We start from the raw sequence: 17,931 nt of genomic DNA, 5'->3' as shown, positions 1-17,931 counted from the left end.
TGGGATGATGACGTTTTGCCTCGTTCTAGTTTCCAAGTCAGGTGGGAAAACCTGAGCCTGACTCGGATCCGGGCTCGGGTAGTGAAGTTCGGGAGGGTTCGGTTCTCAGGGAACCGAACCCGCTCATCTCTAATATATATATATATATATATATATATATATATATATAAAAAAAAAACAGAAAAATCTTTATCACGCGCTTCTTAAGCAGCACCTCACTGTGGTACTCTGTAGGAACAGAAAAAATGTAGAGATGTAGGAACCAGAGTACGCTGAAACTTCAAACAATTGTCCGCAAAGAAGTTTGTACAATGTTGTAATGACAAATGTTCCAGTATTCTGGTGTGTTGCTACAGGACTTGATTGATTGATCCCAATCAAGTCCTGTAGGAGCACACCAGAATACTTGAACATTTTTCATTACAACTACATTGTACAGACTTCTTTGTGGACAACTGTTTGAAGACTCAGCGCCCTCTGGTTTATATATACATACATATATATATATATATATATATATATATATATAAATACACACACACATATATATATATATATATATATATATTTATATATATATATATATATATATATATATATATAGTGGTGAGCGAGCTTGTGTCTCACCACAATTGCCCAAATTTCTATGGGATCAGCACCCTTTAAGAGGGAGGAAAACAATAACTGCACATTCTGCACTCACAGTGGAGATGTATAATTCCAGGCTTCCTGTGCTGCATAGCTGAAGCTGGAGAAACAGAGGTCCAGGTATTCCAGCACACCCAGAGACAGCAGGAAGTCAGGTGCAGGAGATGGGTTTAAAATCCCATTTACCCACAGTGCATTGCACTGATGCGTATTAGGGGCCAGTGAGCAGTGATCAGTTTGCAGTACCAGGGACTATGGACATTGGCTGTGCCGGAAAGCATGGCATGTGTGTGGCTATAAGCCACTACAGAGGACTGATAATGGAGCACAATAAGTGCTAGGACATTTTATGTTTTGTGTTTTTATTTTGATGTTTCTACTTGTGTGACCAGGCCCAAGCCTGAATATACTGTGTTGTAACCGGTAAAGCTGCCTGTGAGTTCTTTTATAGTACCAGTGTTACAAAATATATATATATATATATATATATATACTCCTTCACTTGCGGCACTCAAAGGCTTTTCCAAAAAAACGACACAAGTCGGCTGTCTGTGGGCAATGTTTCAGCGCCATGTAGCGTTTTTATCAAGCCTTGATAAAAGCGCTACATGGCGCTGAAATGTTGCCCACAGACAGCCGACTTGTGTCGTTTTTTTGGAAAAGCCTTTGAGTGCTGCCAGTGGAGGAGTGTATTGCATGCAGCCGTGCTGGTTGTAATGTGTAAGGCACCAGGCGTATTACATTTATGAGTGTTCGTGGAGTGCCGGAGTTGGAGATGTATATATATATTTATTTATAAAGGGGCCAGATTATGCACTCTATAATAATTAGCCAAGCCTCTATGGTGGATGGCTGCAACACTAAGCATGAGCCCTTACCACTGCATTCAACCAGTGGCCCCTTCATGCCCCAGTCCGACACTGTATCAGTTGCCTGCTGACCCAAAATAGCTTCTTTTCCACAGAATTTTCTGATATTTGCTGGATTTGAAATCCGGACAACAATGTTAACTATCCCAGTGCGTTCCATCTATTTTAACCTACACCAAGAAGGTCTTAAAGATCTGCTGCTAATGAATTACCAACACATGGGAATTCTTAGCTTCAGCTTTTGCAAACGTCCCCTGTGAATTACCTTATCCTTGCTTGGCCTTGGCTTTCTTTGACAGACTGTGGCTTTTAACCATTTGTTCTGGCTTGCACTCATCTACTTCTATTTACCCTATGTGTTCCTACATCTTGTTTGCCTATACAGATTTTTTGGTTGCTCATTTATTGATGCTGTTATTTTATTTACTGGAAAGGAAGCTTTTACTAATCAACCAGTTAATTTACTCCTATTATTGAAGTATCCCCATTTAAGTGATTTTACACAGAGCCTTAAGTTTCCTTTTCATTTAGTGAAGATTGATTGTTTTTGGAACTTTGAAAGTCTTTCTTTTGTAATCCTATCATGTTTTGTGTATTGAATTGTTTATCATTATCTGTTTTTCCCAATTTAGATTCCAGTTTATAGAACACAAATTATTTTCTACTTATTCTTGACTATAATAATTCATTGTACAAGCTGAAAATGGTACTACAGGATGCTCTATAATTGTATGTTACTAGAAATATTTGCTGCAAACTGCCACAGAAGCCATCTATGGACCTTTCAAATTTCCCAGCCTCCATGCTCCAGTAATTATTTCTTAAAGTGCAGCAGTAGGCTGAACCAGAATGGCACACTGTAGTGGGCTGGATAATTACCCAGCCATGCAGCTGACAATTACCAACATGGAGACAAGTATAAAACTGAACTTGATGTAGGAGATTTAATGATGGATGAAGGACACTAACATATGACATTCATCAATGCTTTCTTTATTACTGAAATGTTTTTTTACACCTATTTAAACATAATTTATATTCCTCTTCCAATGTTCATGCAATGCTCTTGCTAGTTGTACAATGTAATTCTCTGTTTTGGCTCTACCATTAAGTGACTGAAATATGCAATGTCCAATATTCATATGCGTTACCATACAGACCTTCTTGTTTCACATTTTCATTCTGTCAATCATGCTTTATTGCTTTGACTGAAAGTAATGCAAATGCATGTTTCTAAGGGCTTGCATTTTATTATTAGAATCCTGCTCACCATACACAAGTCCTTTCACATATTATAAAATGCTGAATCCATCAGGAATAAGTGAAAGATTGAACTTGATGGACATGTTCTTTTTTATCAGCTTCAGTGATCATGTAATATACTATGTAATCTTGGAATGTATCGTCGTCATCTCTGCTGTGCCCAGGATTGGTTAGCACTGTGAATAAATGTACTTCTTATTTTTATTTTATGGCACATGGTCATTTTTAAGTTAAGCGGAGCCTATTTATCAAACAACAAAAGTAATGTCAATCCTCGGAAAATGGCTATTTTTGGAAGATTGTTTAATTTTTTAGTATTAAAGCCATTCACTGATGTGATACTATAGCAGATATTGGAGATATCTGCTGTGGTTCCCCTCTTATTACACACCAAAGCAATTCCTATATCTGTCTATGGGGACTGCGAAAAAGCTCCATCTACCAAGCTTTAAAAAGCTTAGCTTTTCAGCGCTTGACCCCATTAGCTAACACCAGCTTTAGATCTGAAAGAAAGGAAAAAAGTGACCCTTGTTGGGAGCACTCCCTCTTGGAAACAACTGTGATAGAAATTATGTATAGTGTATTGGATATTAAAACGTAACCTTTAATTTTTAATGAATAATATAGGAGTACACACAAAAAATGTTTAAAAGATGATTAAATAATTTGAATCGTAAATTAGGGAATGCAACTGTGAACATAAGGATGAAAAAAACATTAAATAAAGGCAAACGTGCGGCACAAGTTACGGCAAAACCAAGAGATTTGCCCGCCAGGTGTTGATTACTGCAGTAGGTGCAATAGCAAAGGTATTGCCTTCAAACTTGACCTACAACACCTGGTATTCCTTAGTGGTCAACCACCTAAGTACTGACCAGGCCCAACACCGTATTGCTTCCAAGATCGGACGAGATTGGGCATGTACGGTGTGGTATGGTAGTAGATTTAAAGTTGATGAAGCAAAGACCTATAATGGGTATGCAGTTGTTGAATCCACCACAAGGCTGGTTGTGAAATGGGCAAAAAGTCTCTTAAAAAAGAGACCTATGTTTAACCATCATTGCACCAAGGTGTATTCCAAATGTATAGGTATACAGAGGTTTTAAATCATATGGTCAACCGATTTTGCCAAAAATAGCCGCCAATATGTTGCTTATATTTGTGCTATGCAACATTGATCCCAGAGGATTTTTCACATGTAGTAGGGCAATAGTGGACCCTAGTTATTCTGATGACATGCCAGCCAAATTTTTGAAATATCAAAACATGAATGTGTTGCAAGTATAGTTAGTACTGAAAATGCAAAAGGTCCTGAGCAATACACCATACTCCCCCTCCCCCTTCACACAGCGTATGGGGCAGGAAATGGGAATGCACCAGAAACCATGTATTCAGCTAAAACGACAGATTGGCAGGAGTGGATAGATAATTAGGGAATGAATCTCAAGAGACGTGATCTCCACTATCCACACTAAGGCTAACTAATTCATTAGAGCCTGAAATGTCAATTACTGTCTTGATTGCAGTCTGTAAATAATTGTACTTGCAGTATAGAAGCACACAAATAGTATTGTATGTGCTGTATGTCCACAGTGAGTCAAATGAGAGTTGTGAAACAAAATGTGAAAAAAAAACCCAATTGTCAAAGTGAAAGGTAGATTGTTGCTGATTGTATATAACTTCATCAGCAACAGAGTGATACTAAGAAGTATCAAAATTGTTTCTTTATATGTATAGCACCTAACAGCAGCAGTTTGTAATATACAATTAAAGGATTGAATGAAATAAATAAAACTTTTTGCCTTATTATAGAAGCGGCAACATATCTAACCCTGCTTTTTTCTTATCAAGCTCATAAAGCGCAGTCAGACCTTTACATCGCAATCACCACCTGGTGTAATCAATTAACAATCATTTTTTCTGAATATAAACCAGGTCTGCACTTCTAACGTTCACACTACCCGTGAACAAGCATCCTGTGAAACGTACGTTGGGAGGTGAACGAGGTCACGGTGAGTGCGCTCACGTGACCAGGAGACCGGCAGAAGAGGAGACCAGGAGAGCCGCTTAGACACACGGCTCGTCACGCCGAGCTGTCAGCGGCATCGGCAGGAGAGGAGACCAGGGGAGCCGCTTAGACACACAGCTCGTCACGTCGAGCTGTCAGCGGCATCAAAACAGCAGGACACACGCACAGGCGTCTGCAAGTATCTCTCCACATATATCCTGCATTTTTATTCTGTCTCCCGCTCTCCAGCCACGCACAACTGTAATTAAACACTGTGTGCATCGGTCTCATTCAGGCAAATTTATGCCGCTTCTATAATAAGGCAAAAAGTTTTATTTATTTCATTCAATCCTTTAATTGTATATTACAAACTGCTGCTGTTAGGTGCTATACATATAAAGAAACAATTTTGATACTTCTTAGTATCACTCTGTTGCTGATGAAGTTATATACAATCAGCAACAATCTACCTTTCACTTTGACAATTGGGGTTTTTTTTCACATTTTGTTTCACAACTCTCATTTGACTCACTGTGGACATACAGCACATACAATACTATTTGTGTGCTTCTATACTGCAAGTACAATTATTTACAGACTGCAATCAAGACAGTAATTGACATTTCAGGCTCTAATGAATTAGTTAGCCTTAGTGTGGATAGTGGAGATCACGTCTCTTGAGATTCATTCCCTAATTATCTATCCACTCCTGCCAATCTGTCGTTTTAGCTGAATACATGGTTTCTGGTGCATTCCCATTTCCTGCCCCATACGCTGTGTGAAGGGGGAGGGGGAGTATGGTGTATTGCTCAGGACCTTTTGCATTTTCAGTACTAACTATACTTGCAACACATTCATGTTTTGATATTTCAAAAATTTGGCTGGCATGTCATCAGAATAACTAGGGTCCACTATTGCCCTACTACATGTGAAAAATCCTCTGGGATCAATGTTGCATAGCACAAATATAAGCAACATATTGGCGGCTATTTTTGGCAAAATCGGTTGACCATATGATTTAAAACCTCTGTATACCTATACATTTGGAATACACCTTGGTGCAATGATGGTTAAACATAGGTCTCTTTTTTAAGAGACTTTTTGCCCATTTCACAACCAGCCTTGTGGTGGATTCAACAACTGCATACCCATTATAGGTCTTTGCTTCATCAACTTTAAATCTACTACCATACCACACCGTACATGCCCAATCTCGTCCGATCTTGGAAGCAATACGGTGTTGGGCCTGGTCAGTACTTAGGTGGTTGACCACTAAGGAATACCAGGTGTTGTAGGTCAAGTTTGAAGGCAATACCTTTGCTATTGCACCTACTGCAGTAATCAACACCTGGCGGGCAAATCTCTTGGTTTTGCCGTAACTTGTGCCGCACGTTTGCCTTTATTTAATGTTTTTTTCATCCTTATGTTCACAGTTGCATTCCCTAATTTACGATTCAAATTATTTAATCATCTTTTAAACATTTTTTGTGTGTACTCCTATATTATTCATTAAAAATTAAAGGTTACGTTTTAATATCCAATACACTATACATAATTTCTATCACAGTTGTTTCCAAGAGGGAGTGCTCCCAACAAGGGTCACTTTTTTCCTTTCTTTCTTGTCTTTATTACCTATGTAATAGACCCATGGGAGCACCATCGACAATCACCCTCTTTTTTCTACCTAAAAAAGAACCTTTTTCTGTTCAATGGTAGATGGTGATCAATTCCGGAAGCTTTTCTGGTTCGTCGGTTTTCTTGGAAACACATATCAATTACATACTTACTTAATCTCACTTAGTCTTGTGCGGCATCCTCAACCCTACCCTTTACCACATACCATATATAACTAGAAATAGTTTTCTCAGGAATACCAGCACGGACTAGTGGATTTAACGATAAGATTCTTTCAAGTAACCACAGTGTTTTTGTACACAAACGGGCACAGTCCCATATATAACTGAACATGAGCTTTAACTTAAAGCAGGAATTGGCTTATAAACACAGAAATAGAGAAAATTTAGACGAGATATTTCCCAGCAATTTAGTAGATACAGAACCACACACTAACTGGGAATCGGACTTTGCACAACTTAAACAGTTACTCCATAAGCAAATAAGAACCAGTTGGGACCTCACTACACTTGAGAACTATCTCAAAAATAAAATTGTCCCGCGCGGCCTCAGGCCAAGAGTTTTTCCCACCTTCAATCTCGCTAGTGAAAACCTCAAAACTGATTGGGACAATAGTCTTCTCAAGTGCTCCATGGAACTCATGGGCATTTTAATTAAACATAACCAGCTCACTCTTGAAGGCTGTGAACGTGATTTAGATGAATTAAGTAAGAAATTGGAGCCCTGGGAGAAGGATACACAATTTCAACGCTGTTTTGAGAAGAACAAACAAGACCTCCTCATATACGAACAAACTATAATTGACAGAAAAAGAAATAAATTTGCTAGAGACAAAAAGGACTTTGTATCAGGCAAAATATTCAAATGGAACAAGCCCTCCTGGCAACCACGACCCCCTAGAAACCCGGAACATTACTCATCATCAGATATAGAAACATCTGGAGCAGAAGACATTCCGGAATATATCCCCAACGCATCGTCAACTACTAACTTCAGAAGTGAGGGCAATAGCTCCACTCAATATCATCAGCAACATTTTTTAGGGGATCCCCCCAGGGGAAGGGGGTCAAGGCACCCAACAAACGAAAGACAAGGAGGGGGCGCAAGAGGAGGAAGAGGTCGTCAACAACAATGGGATCAATTACCACCAAGGAGACAACCAGTACGGAACTCACGCAGAAGGTAACTTCAGATTCCTCAACACCTACTGACACCTCTTCACAACTGAAGATCATCAACCTTTCCGCACATGATCTAGATCAGGATCAAATACAAGTCCTGAGCAAAGGGCTCTCCTACTCGCCAGCTGAAAAGTTCAATAGATTCAAATGGGAAAAAGACTTAAAACTGTTTAGCAGAAAGTTACTTCTCACGAAATTTCACAACAAAATAGTCACTGCTAAAACTGACCATACCCAATCCGACCAGACAGAAAAAAGTGATAATATGAATACATCAGATTTGTCAGGACCAGAGTTGGAGGCACTTGAGGCCCTCCAATCCTTGGAATCAGAATCAACACCAATCACTGATTCCGAGTGGGAAGTCAGCACGAGGGTCATTTGTAAGAAAAGGTCTACATTTTTTCCAGCAGAACAGACGAGTCCAGAGATACAGATATTTACAAAATTAGTATCTCAAGAGTTTGACCATATACACCTCCGGAAGACTAGAAGACTGTACAATTCCAATTTATCCAGAAAAGAACTAAATGCTCTACGAGAGATTGAATCATGGCAAGACGTCATCATCAAACCATCAGATAAAGGGGGAAACGTGGTATTATGGCCCCGAGAACAATACATACAGGAAGCATACCGACAGTTGGAAGACCAAACCTGTTACAAAAGAGTATTACTCAACCCCATGGAAAACTACAAGACAATATACAATCGGATTCTGAACGACGCACACGCGGAAGGAACTATTACACCCTCAGAATACCAGTATCTCCAAATGGCACATCCCAGTATCCCTACGTTTTACATGCTCCCCAAGATACATAAGAACATGCGGCAACCACCAGGAAGACCAATTGTATCGGGGATAGGATCTTTGACTGAAAAAGCCAGCATTTTTGTTGACTTACATCTACGACACCATGTCTTGGGTCTCCCATCCTTTGTCCAAGATACCACAGACGTTCTCCGGAAGATACATGATGTCAAATTGGAAAGCAATCAATACTTAGTCTCTCTAGATGTGGAGGCACTGTACACTTCAATTGATCATGACAAAGGACTTGAAGCCGTCAATTATTTCATGAATATGGAAGGTATGGAAAAATTCCATGCATTCCTTGCCGATCTACTCCAATTTATACTCAGCCACAATCTTTTCACCTTCAACAACAGATTCTTTTTACAGACAAGGGGCACAGCTATGGGGGCAGCGTGTGCCCCTACTTACGCCAATATCTTCTTAGGTTGGTGGGAACGCGAAACTGTGTTCAATGACAGCAATGATGTCTTTACATCCAACATCATTTTGTGGGTACGGTATATCGATGACATTCTGATGATATGGGAAGGTGACATACAGATGCTTCTCCTATTTATTGAACATCTCAACAACAATAACCTCAATATTCGACTCACCCATCATATTAGTCAAGATGAACTCCCATTTTTGGATGTTCTTATCTACAAAGATGAAAATCAAATGCTTTCTACAAAATTGTATAGGAAGGAAACATCCTCAAATACACTGCTACACCAAACCAGTTCCCACTTTCCTCCAACAATTATGAATATACCCAAGGGGGAATATTTACGCCTAAGAAGGAATTGCTCCAATGATCAGGACTTTACGGAACAAAGCAAAGACCTCTCAAAGAGATTACGGGAGAGAGGATATAGCAACACCGCTATCAAGAAAGCAAGTAGAAACATTCAGACTGTCCAGCGAGAACATTTAATCTTTGAAAAGAAACATAAGAAACAAGAGGATCACATCATCAGATTTGTAGGGGGTTTCTGTCAAGAGTGGCGTCAGGTCAAACAAGCCATTCAAAAACATTGGGGAATCCTACATTTGGATCCAGTTCTATCACAAAAACTCGGACCACAAGTATCCATGAGTTGGCGGAGATCGAGAAATTTGAAAGATAGACTGGTATCCAGTCATTTCCAACTGACCCGAGGAAAGCCACAATCCACGATTGGCACACATCCATGTGGTCACTGTAGAGCATGCCAATATATCCTTAAGACTGACCATATACAGGACCGCTATGGCAAAGATGTTAAATTCAGACACTTTATCAACTGCTCAACAGAAGGAGTGATCTACTGCATAGTATGTCCCTGTGGACAAAGGTATGTTGGCATGACGACCAGAGCCTTCAAGCAAAGAATTCTGGAACACATTGGATCTATTCGGAATGCGACCAAAGACCTACAAAAAATGAAGCAAATCACCTCTGTGGCACGTCACTTTGTTTCCAATCATGCAGGTCGGTGGGACGAACTCAAGGTCTGTGGACTAGAGATAGTCAAACTAGGCATACGAGGAGGAGATTGGACTAACACTCTTCTACGGAAGGAATGTGAGTGGACTTTCAGATTGGACTCACTACACCCTCAAGGACTCAATGAAACCATCAATTTTGGTGCTTTCCTTCCAACTTAAATATATCACTACTGCATATATGTTATGACGGCAGCAAGAATTATCCCAGCAGGGAAATCCGGTTTTATAGTTTTCCTTCACCATCTCTTAATTTCTTTTCACCTAACCAAATACCCTCCCTTTCCCCCTTTCTTATTTTCCCTCTTATTATTTTTCCTCCCCCCTTTCTCTTCCCCACCCCCTTCCCCCTCCCCTCCCCCTTCTTTTCCCCCTCCCCCCACCCCAACCCCCCCCACCCCTTAACCCAATAACCCCCAAACCCCCCCCCCTCCATTTCCCACTTCCCATCCACAGTCATACCTATCCCAACCCACTGCCCCATTCCACCTTTATTTAGCAATACACTATCATTATCAAAATCCAGAGTCACACAAGCTTTTCTACATAACCTGGGTCACGTGTTTGTATACAGTTCACACAATAGTTCCCATGCACATTTTCCCTCCTTCCTCACACCATCACAATTTCACTGCCGCCATAATGCACACACTATCCCAAATTTTCCTTCCCCCTTCATTACACATTTTTATTTCACATACCACAATTTATATAACTTTAAAATCAATATTAGCAATTTCATTTTTTACATTTATATTTATTACTATCAATTTCATTTTCACCTATATATCAACATTTTTACATTCATATTCATATCTATTCACCTTTATATATATCCATTTTTAGATATATTTTTTAATATTTATTATTATATATATATTTTTTCATATTTATTTTTTTATTTTTTCATATTTTTATCTATTTTTTCATATTTTTTCATATATATTTTTATATTTTTATTTTATTATCATTATCATTATTATTATTATCATTATTTTTATTTTGTATATTTATATTTATTTTTATTTTTACATACTTTAACATCTATTTTCATTATAATTTATTTCATCTTTATAATCATTCTTATATATTTTCATAACATTTACACATATTCATTTTCACATATCCACATTCATCTCTATTATATTTCATAATTCATTCATTCTATTATTTTATCACATTTCCATTCCAACCACACTCCCAATTCACTATTTAACATTTGTCACATTTGCAATCAATCATTAATTTCCCTCCCCCTCCCCCACACTCTTTTCCTACACAGCACACACATGTCTTTCAGCACTCTCACACAATTCCCTTCCTTAATCAATTCATTTAAATCCACCTTTAAGACATCTTTTTACATATATTGCAGGCATACATCCACTAATTATCCGAAGGAGTTTCATTTAGTGCAACATATCTAACCCTGCTTTTTTCTTATCAAGCTCATAAAGCGCAGTCAGACCTTTACATCGCAATCACCACCTGGTGTAATCAATTAACAATCATTTTTTCTGAATATAAACCAGGTCTGCACTTCTAACGTTCACACTACCCGTGAACAAGCATCCTGTGAAACGTACGTTGGGAGGTGAACGAGGTCACGGTGAGTGCGCTCACGTGACCAGGAGACCGGCAGAAGAGGAGACCAGGAGAGCCGCTTAGACACACGGCTCGTCACGCCGAGCTGTCAGCGGCATCGGCAGGAGAGGAGACCAGGGGAGCCGCTTAGACACACAGCTCGTCACGTCGAGCTGTCAGCGGCATCAAAACAGCAGGACACACGCACAGGCGTCTGCAAGTATCTCTCCACATATATCCTGCATTTTTATTCTGTCTCCCGCTCTCCAGCCACGCACAACTGTAATTAAACACTGTGTGCATCGGTCTCATTCAGGCAAATTTATGCCGCTTCTATAATAAGGCAAAAAGTTTTATTTATTTCATTCAATCCTTTAATTGTATATTACAAACTGCTGCTGTTAGGTGCTATACATATAAAGAAACAATTTTGATACTTCTTAGTATCACTCTGTTGCTGATGAAGTTATATACAATCAGCAACAATCTACCTTTCACTTTGACAATTGGGGTTTTTTTTCACATTTTGTTTCACAACTCTCATTTGACTCACTGTGGACATACAGCACATACAATACTATTTGTGTGCTTCTATACTGCAAGTACAATTATTTACAGACTGCAATCAAGACAGTAATTGACATTTCAGGCTCTAATGAATTAGTTAGCCTTAGTGTGGATAGTGGAGATCACGTCTCTTGAGATTCATTCCCTAATTATCTATCCACTCCTGCCAATCTGTCGTTTTAGCTGAATACATGGTTTCTGGTGCATTCCCATTTCCTGCCTCATACGCTGTGTGAAGGGGGAGGGGGAGTATGGTGTATTGCTCAGGACCTTTTGCATTTTCAGTACTAACTATACTTGCAACACATTCATGTTTTGATATTTCAAAAATTTGGCTGGCATGTCATCAGAATAACTAGGGTCCACTATTGCCCTACTACATGTGAAAAATCCTCTGGGATCAATGTTGCATAGCACAAATATAAGCAACATATTGGCGGCTATTTTTGGCAAAATCGGTTGACCATATGATTTAAAACCTCTGTATACCTATACATTTGGAATACACCTTGGTGCAATGATGGTTAAACATAGGTCTCTTTTTTAAGAGACTTTTTGCCCATTTCACAACCAGCCTTGTGGTGGATTCAACAACTGCATACCCATTATAGGTCTTTGCTTCATCAACTTTAAATCTACTACCATACCACACCGTACATGCCCAATCTCGTCCGATCTTGGAAGCAATACGGTGTTGGGCCTGGTCAGTACTTAGGTGGTTGACCACTAAGGAATACCAGGTGTTGTAGGTCAAGTTTGAAGGCAATACCTTTGCTATTGCACCTACTGCAGTAATCAACACCTGGCGGGCAAATCTCTTGGTTTTGCCGTAACTTGTGCCGCACGTTTGCCTTTATTTAATGTTTTTTTCATCCTTATGTTCACAGTTGCATTCCCTAATTTACGATTCAAATTATTTAATCATCTTTTAAACATTTTTTGTGTGTACTCCTATATTATTCATTAAAAATTAAAGGTTACGTTTTAATATCCAATACACTATACATAATTTCTATCACAGTTGTTTCCAAGAGGGAGTGCTCCCAACAAGGGTCACTTTTTTCCTTTCTTTCTTGTCTTTATTACCTATGTAATAGACCCATGGGAGCACCATCGACAATCACCCTCTTTTTTCTACCTAAAAAAGAACCTTTTTCTGTTCAATGGTAGATGGTGATCAATTCCGGAAGCTTTTCTGGTTCGTCGGTTTTCTTGGAAACACATATCAATTACATACTTACTTAATCTCACTTAGTCTTGTGCGGCATCCTCAACCCTACCCTTTACCACATACCAGCTTTAGATCTGTAAGATCCCTCTTCTGTAATTAATGCTCATGCATACATGACATGCTGCCACACATCTGTTGTAGCTCAACCAAGTCCAAACCCAGAAGCATTATGATTGCATAAGCGATCAGTTTATACCTTTGCCAGCATGGGGTCTTTTTGAAGCCCTTGTTCCAACATCTAATTAGAAAGTAAATTCCAAACCTACACGGCTTGTCTGCATTTTTGGTAGGTAACATAGAGATAGCACCTGATAGGAAAAAGGCAAAACTAGGACCATTCCTGGTCTTAACTTGCTGACATAGCCCACAAAAACAGAGAATAGGGGAAAAGGCACTTTGTACCACTGTTTGTAGCAGAGGCATGGGTGACCCACTGTTCAGCGGACATATTTCCAATCAATTTAAGAGGTCTCTCTCCTCACTATGAGAAAGGTCTAAGTCCCTGAATGCATTTTGGAAGGAGTATCGCCAGGCTCTGAAGCTCTCATTTTGAGAGTCTTTTTTTTTACTAGCTCTCATCATGCAAGCAAAGTCTAGTGTGTCTTGTGGTTGGCTCTACGATATGCTGTTGGTGTAGTAACATGGTACTGTAAGTGGTGTGTTGTCATACCGGCTAGAATTGTCTAGTTCATTTTGTCCTGTATTATACCATATATATTTTTTTGTGCATGAAGAACTGCCTTTGCAATACTATAGTTTGCAGACTCAAGCACCTGACATGGTGGAGGGCTGACCATCGTGGGTTCACCTTGTGTACAGTTCTCTTGCACGTAAATTGTACTATGTTACTGACTTGTGGTTGTGCTGCACATAGTGTTTGGCTTGTTTCACTGGTGAAGTCTGATTGCACCTTGCACTGGTGGAGAGTTGCTGTTTGTTTAGGAGACTTTAAAAATGTATATACTGATGTGCGATGCAATGAATCTTAGGAATCAGGCTCTGATCCAATTAATTGATGGCTCTCTTGATATCAGGGTATGCTGCATTCTCCAGTGACTCTGCTTAAGCTACGGCAGCTGCAGCTTCCTTCTACTCAGCAAGCTTCTCTCTAAGCATGTTTTCTTATTATCTTCTCCTGCTAGCAGACATGATTCTGTACTTTAACATGTGATTTCTATATATTTTTCTCTGCTTTCAAACGTGACTTTTTTCTATTTTCAATTGCATTTCTTGCTCTAAAGAGTAGGCTCTACTTTTGTGTAGAGATGAGCGGGTTCGGTTCTCAGAGAACCGAACCCTCCCCCCCCCCCCCCGAACCTAGTGGATCTGGGGCCATCCGAGCCACAGCTTGGATGTTCCTGCCTGCCCTGGATCCCCAATCGAAGCAAAACCTCAGGATTCCACTGTCGAATCCTGAGGTTTTGCCTCGGACGCTGGTCTCTATAGTAACCTATAGAAGGCCACTGCCAGCACCCCTGCACTGAGTACACTTCCAGCACTCCCACACTGCCGACACTGCCGCATCCCTGAACTCCTGCACTGAGGATACCTCCAGCACTCCGGCATTGCTGACACTGCCGTAACCCATGCACTGAGGACTCTGCCAGCACTCATGAACTGAGGACACCTCCAGTACTCCCACATTGCCAACATTGCAGGCACCACTGCACTGAGGACGCTGCCAGCACTTTCACGCTGCTGACACTGTCGGCACCCTGCACTGGGGACACTGCCAGCACTCCTTCACTGCCGGCACCCATGAATTCCTGCACCGAGGACACCTCCAGCACTCCCGCATTGCCAACACTGCTGGCACACCTGCACTGAGGACTCTGCCAGCACTCCTGAACTGAGAACAACTCCAGCACTCCCGCATTGCCGACACTGCTGGAACCCCTGTACTGAGGACACTGCTCGCACTCCTGCACTAAGGACACCTCCAGCACTTCCGCAATTGCCGACACTGCAGGCATTCCTGCAGTGCAGACACTGCTGGCACCACCACACTGAAAACACAGCTGACAACTCTGCACTGAGGACCCTCTGTCACAGTAAGTGCACTATTGGTGTATCTAACCTGCACTTTATCTGACCTGCACTGTAACCCATGCTGTATCTGACCAACACTGTATCCGACCTACATTGTATTTGACCTGCACTGAAACCCATGCTGTATCCGTCCTGCACTGTAACCCATGTTGTATCTGAACAACACTATATCCGATTCACATTGTATTTGACCTGCACTGAAACCCATGCTGTATCTGACCTGCACTGTAACCCATGATGCATATGAACAACACTGTATCCGATTCACATTGTATTTGACCTGCACTGAAACCCATGCTGTATCCGACCTGCACTGTAACCCATGCTGTATCTGAACAACACTATATCCGACCCACATTGTATTTGACCAGCGCTGAAACCTGTGCTGCATTCGACCTACACTGCACCCGACCCACATTGTATTCGACCCGCACTGTATCCAACCAACACTGTATTTGACCTGCGCTGTATGCAATCCACACTGTATTCAACCTGCGCTGTATCCGGCCCACACTAAGTCTGACCTGGCTGTATCCAACCCACACTGTATTTGATCCGCACTGTAACCTGCACTTTATCAGGCCCATGCTGTATCTGACCCACAATATATACAACTCACAATGTATGCGACCCATACTGTATCTGACCTGCACTTTATCTCGCACTGTTTCCGATGCACACTGTATCTGACCTTGCACTGTACCAACCCTCACTGTATGCAACACACACTGTATCCAACCTGCACTGTAGCATACACTGTATCCAACCCACACACTGTATCCAACCCACACTCTGACCTGCACTGTATCCGACCTGTACTGTATCTTGCACTGTATCCGACATTGCGCTGTAGCCAACGCACACTGTATACAACCCGCACTCCGACCAGCACTGTATCCGACTTGCATTGTGTGCGATCTGCACTATATACAACCCGCAATGAATTCCATCTACACTGTATCCGACCTGCCTTATATCCACCTGGCACTGTATCTGACCCACACTGTAACCTGCATTGTACCCCACCCGCTTTTTATCCAACATGCACTGTAACCTGCACTGTGTCTGACCCGCACTGTATCCGACCAGCACTGTAACCTAGTCAATATTTAACTGTGTGTCCCAAAGTATTCCGCACTGTTCTATGCAGGTACAGAATGCTGTTTTTTGTGATTAGGGAGAATTTGTGGAGCTGCTCGACAAAATGGCTGATTGGGGCTTTACATGGGCACAGGGTGCCAGTCATCAGTGAACCAGGGCACCCAGGAGGGAGGTACAGACTGGGCACTGAGAATAGGCATGTGCTGGGGGCATGTGCACTTGTGTAGGGGGCATCAATGTCCACTGTTGCTATTTTACACATGGTTTAGGTTTTTTTTTTTATTTGCTGTAACTACTTCAGAGCAATGATATTGTACACACGATTCTGATGAAATTTATGTGTTGGATTGTTTTCTATTGGTTTGATTGGTTATTGCTAATACAGTACTAATTTATAAAACGTTTTTAAACAGAAATAACTGCTGTGTGTTTGTGCCGCTGCTCTGTTGCTTAGTTTAGCCAGCCAGGCTTTGGCCTATGTTGGTGAACAATATTGTGAGGTGTGAGGTGGTCAAAATTGACTGTAAATGAGTGGAGATTAATGTTATTGAGGTTAATAATACTGTAGGATCAAAATGACCCCCAAATTCTGTGATTTTAGCTGTTTTTATGCTTTTTTCAAAAATCATCCAGATCCAAAACCAAAACCAAAACCAAAACACGAAAGGGTGGTTTTGGCAAAACCAACCCAAAACCAAATCACGAGCAGGGAATTAGAACCAAAACCAAAACACAAATCACAAAAAGTGCCCGCCGCACATCTCTACTTTTGTGGCTTCAGCTTTTTCATGGGCAATGATGTATTACTGACAGATGGGGATATGAGGAACCATAGGTTTGGGACCTTGTTTTGTACACACTGCTATTGCAGTAGGCAGGTAACTGTGTTGACAGTGTAGCGGGACTTGCTACTGTTAGGAAAGTGCTCGACTGTGAAGGGACTGATGTATTGTCTTATGCAGGTGGCTGCACTGACAATGGGGGTCATTCTGTGTTGATCGCTCGCTGCCAATTTTTGCAGCACAGCGATCAGGGAAAAAAATGGCAAAACTGAGCATGCATATGCGCTGCAATGCGCACGCGCATCGTACGGGCAAAAAGAGCATCACTGCCGTGCTCTGGATCTAGCGAAGATTCCATTCGCACAGCCGATCGCAAGGAGATTGACAGGAAGAGGGCGTTTATGGTTGTCAACTAACCGTTTTCTGGGAGTGTTTGGAAAAACGCAGGCGTGGCCGGGCGTTTGCTGGGTGGGTATCTGATATCATTACCGTGTCATTCGTCGCAGCAATCATTGCACAGAATAAGTAACTACAGGGCTAGTCTTGTTTTGCACAAAATGTATTTGCATCCGCTCGGCTGCACAGGCATTCGCACTCCTGAAAAGCAAAAATACACTCCCCCGTGGGCAGTGACTATGCATTTGCACGATTGCTAAAAGTAGCTATTGAGCGATCAACTCGGAATGACCCCCAATGTACAGGTTTCTGCAAAGTGGAATGGTGACA

General features: G+C 41.0%; 3 pseudogenes; 2 read left to right on the top strand and 1 right to left on the bottom strand.

The window, feature by feature from the left end:
- Positions 1-3,606: 3,606 nt before the first annotated feature.
- Positions 3,607-3,725, bottom strand: LOC135053856 (5S ribosomal RNA; annotated as a pseudogene).
- Positions 3,726-5,967: 2,242 nt separating this feature from the next.
- Positions 5,968-6,086, top strand: LOC135053845 (5S ribosomal RNA; annotated as a pseudogene).
- Positions 6,087-12,675: 6,589 nt separating this feature from the next.
- Positions 12,676-12,794, top strand: LOC135053832 (5S ribosomal RNA; annotated as a pseudogene).
- Positions 12,795-17,931: the final 5,137 nt, after the last annotated feature.

Source organism: Pseudophryne corroboree, chromosome 2, assembly GCF_028390025.1.
Source record: "Pseudophryne corroboree isolate aPseCor3 chromosome 2, aPseCor3.hap2, whole genome shotgun sequence".
NCBI lineage: Eukaryota > Metazoa > Chordata > Amphibia > Anura > Myobatrachidae > Pseudophryne > Pseudophryne corroboree.
Note: the sequence above shows the minus strand (reverse complement) of the source record. Positions and strands in the feature narration are given on the sequence as shown.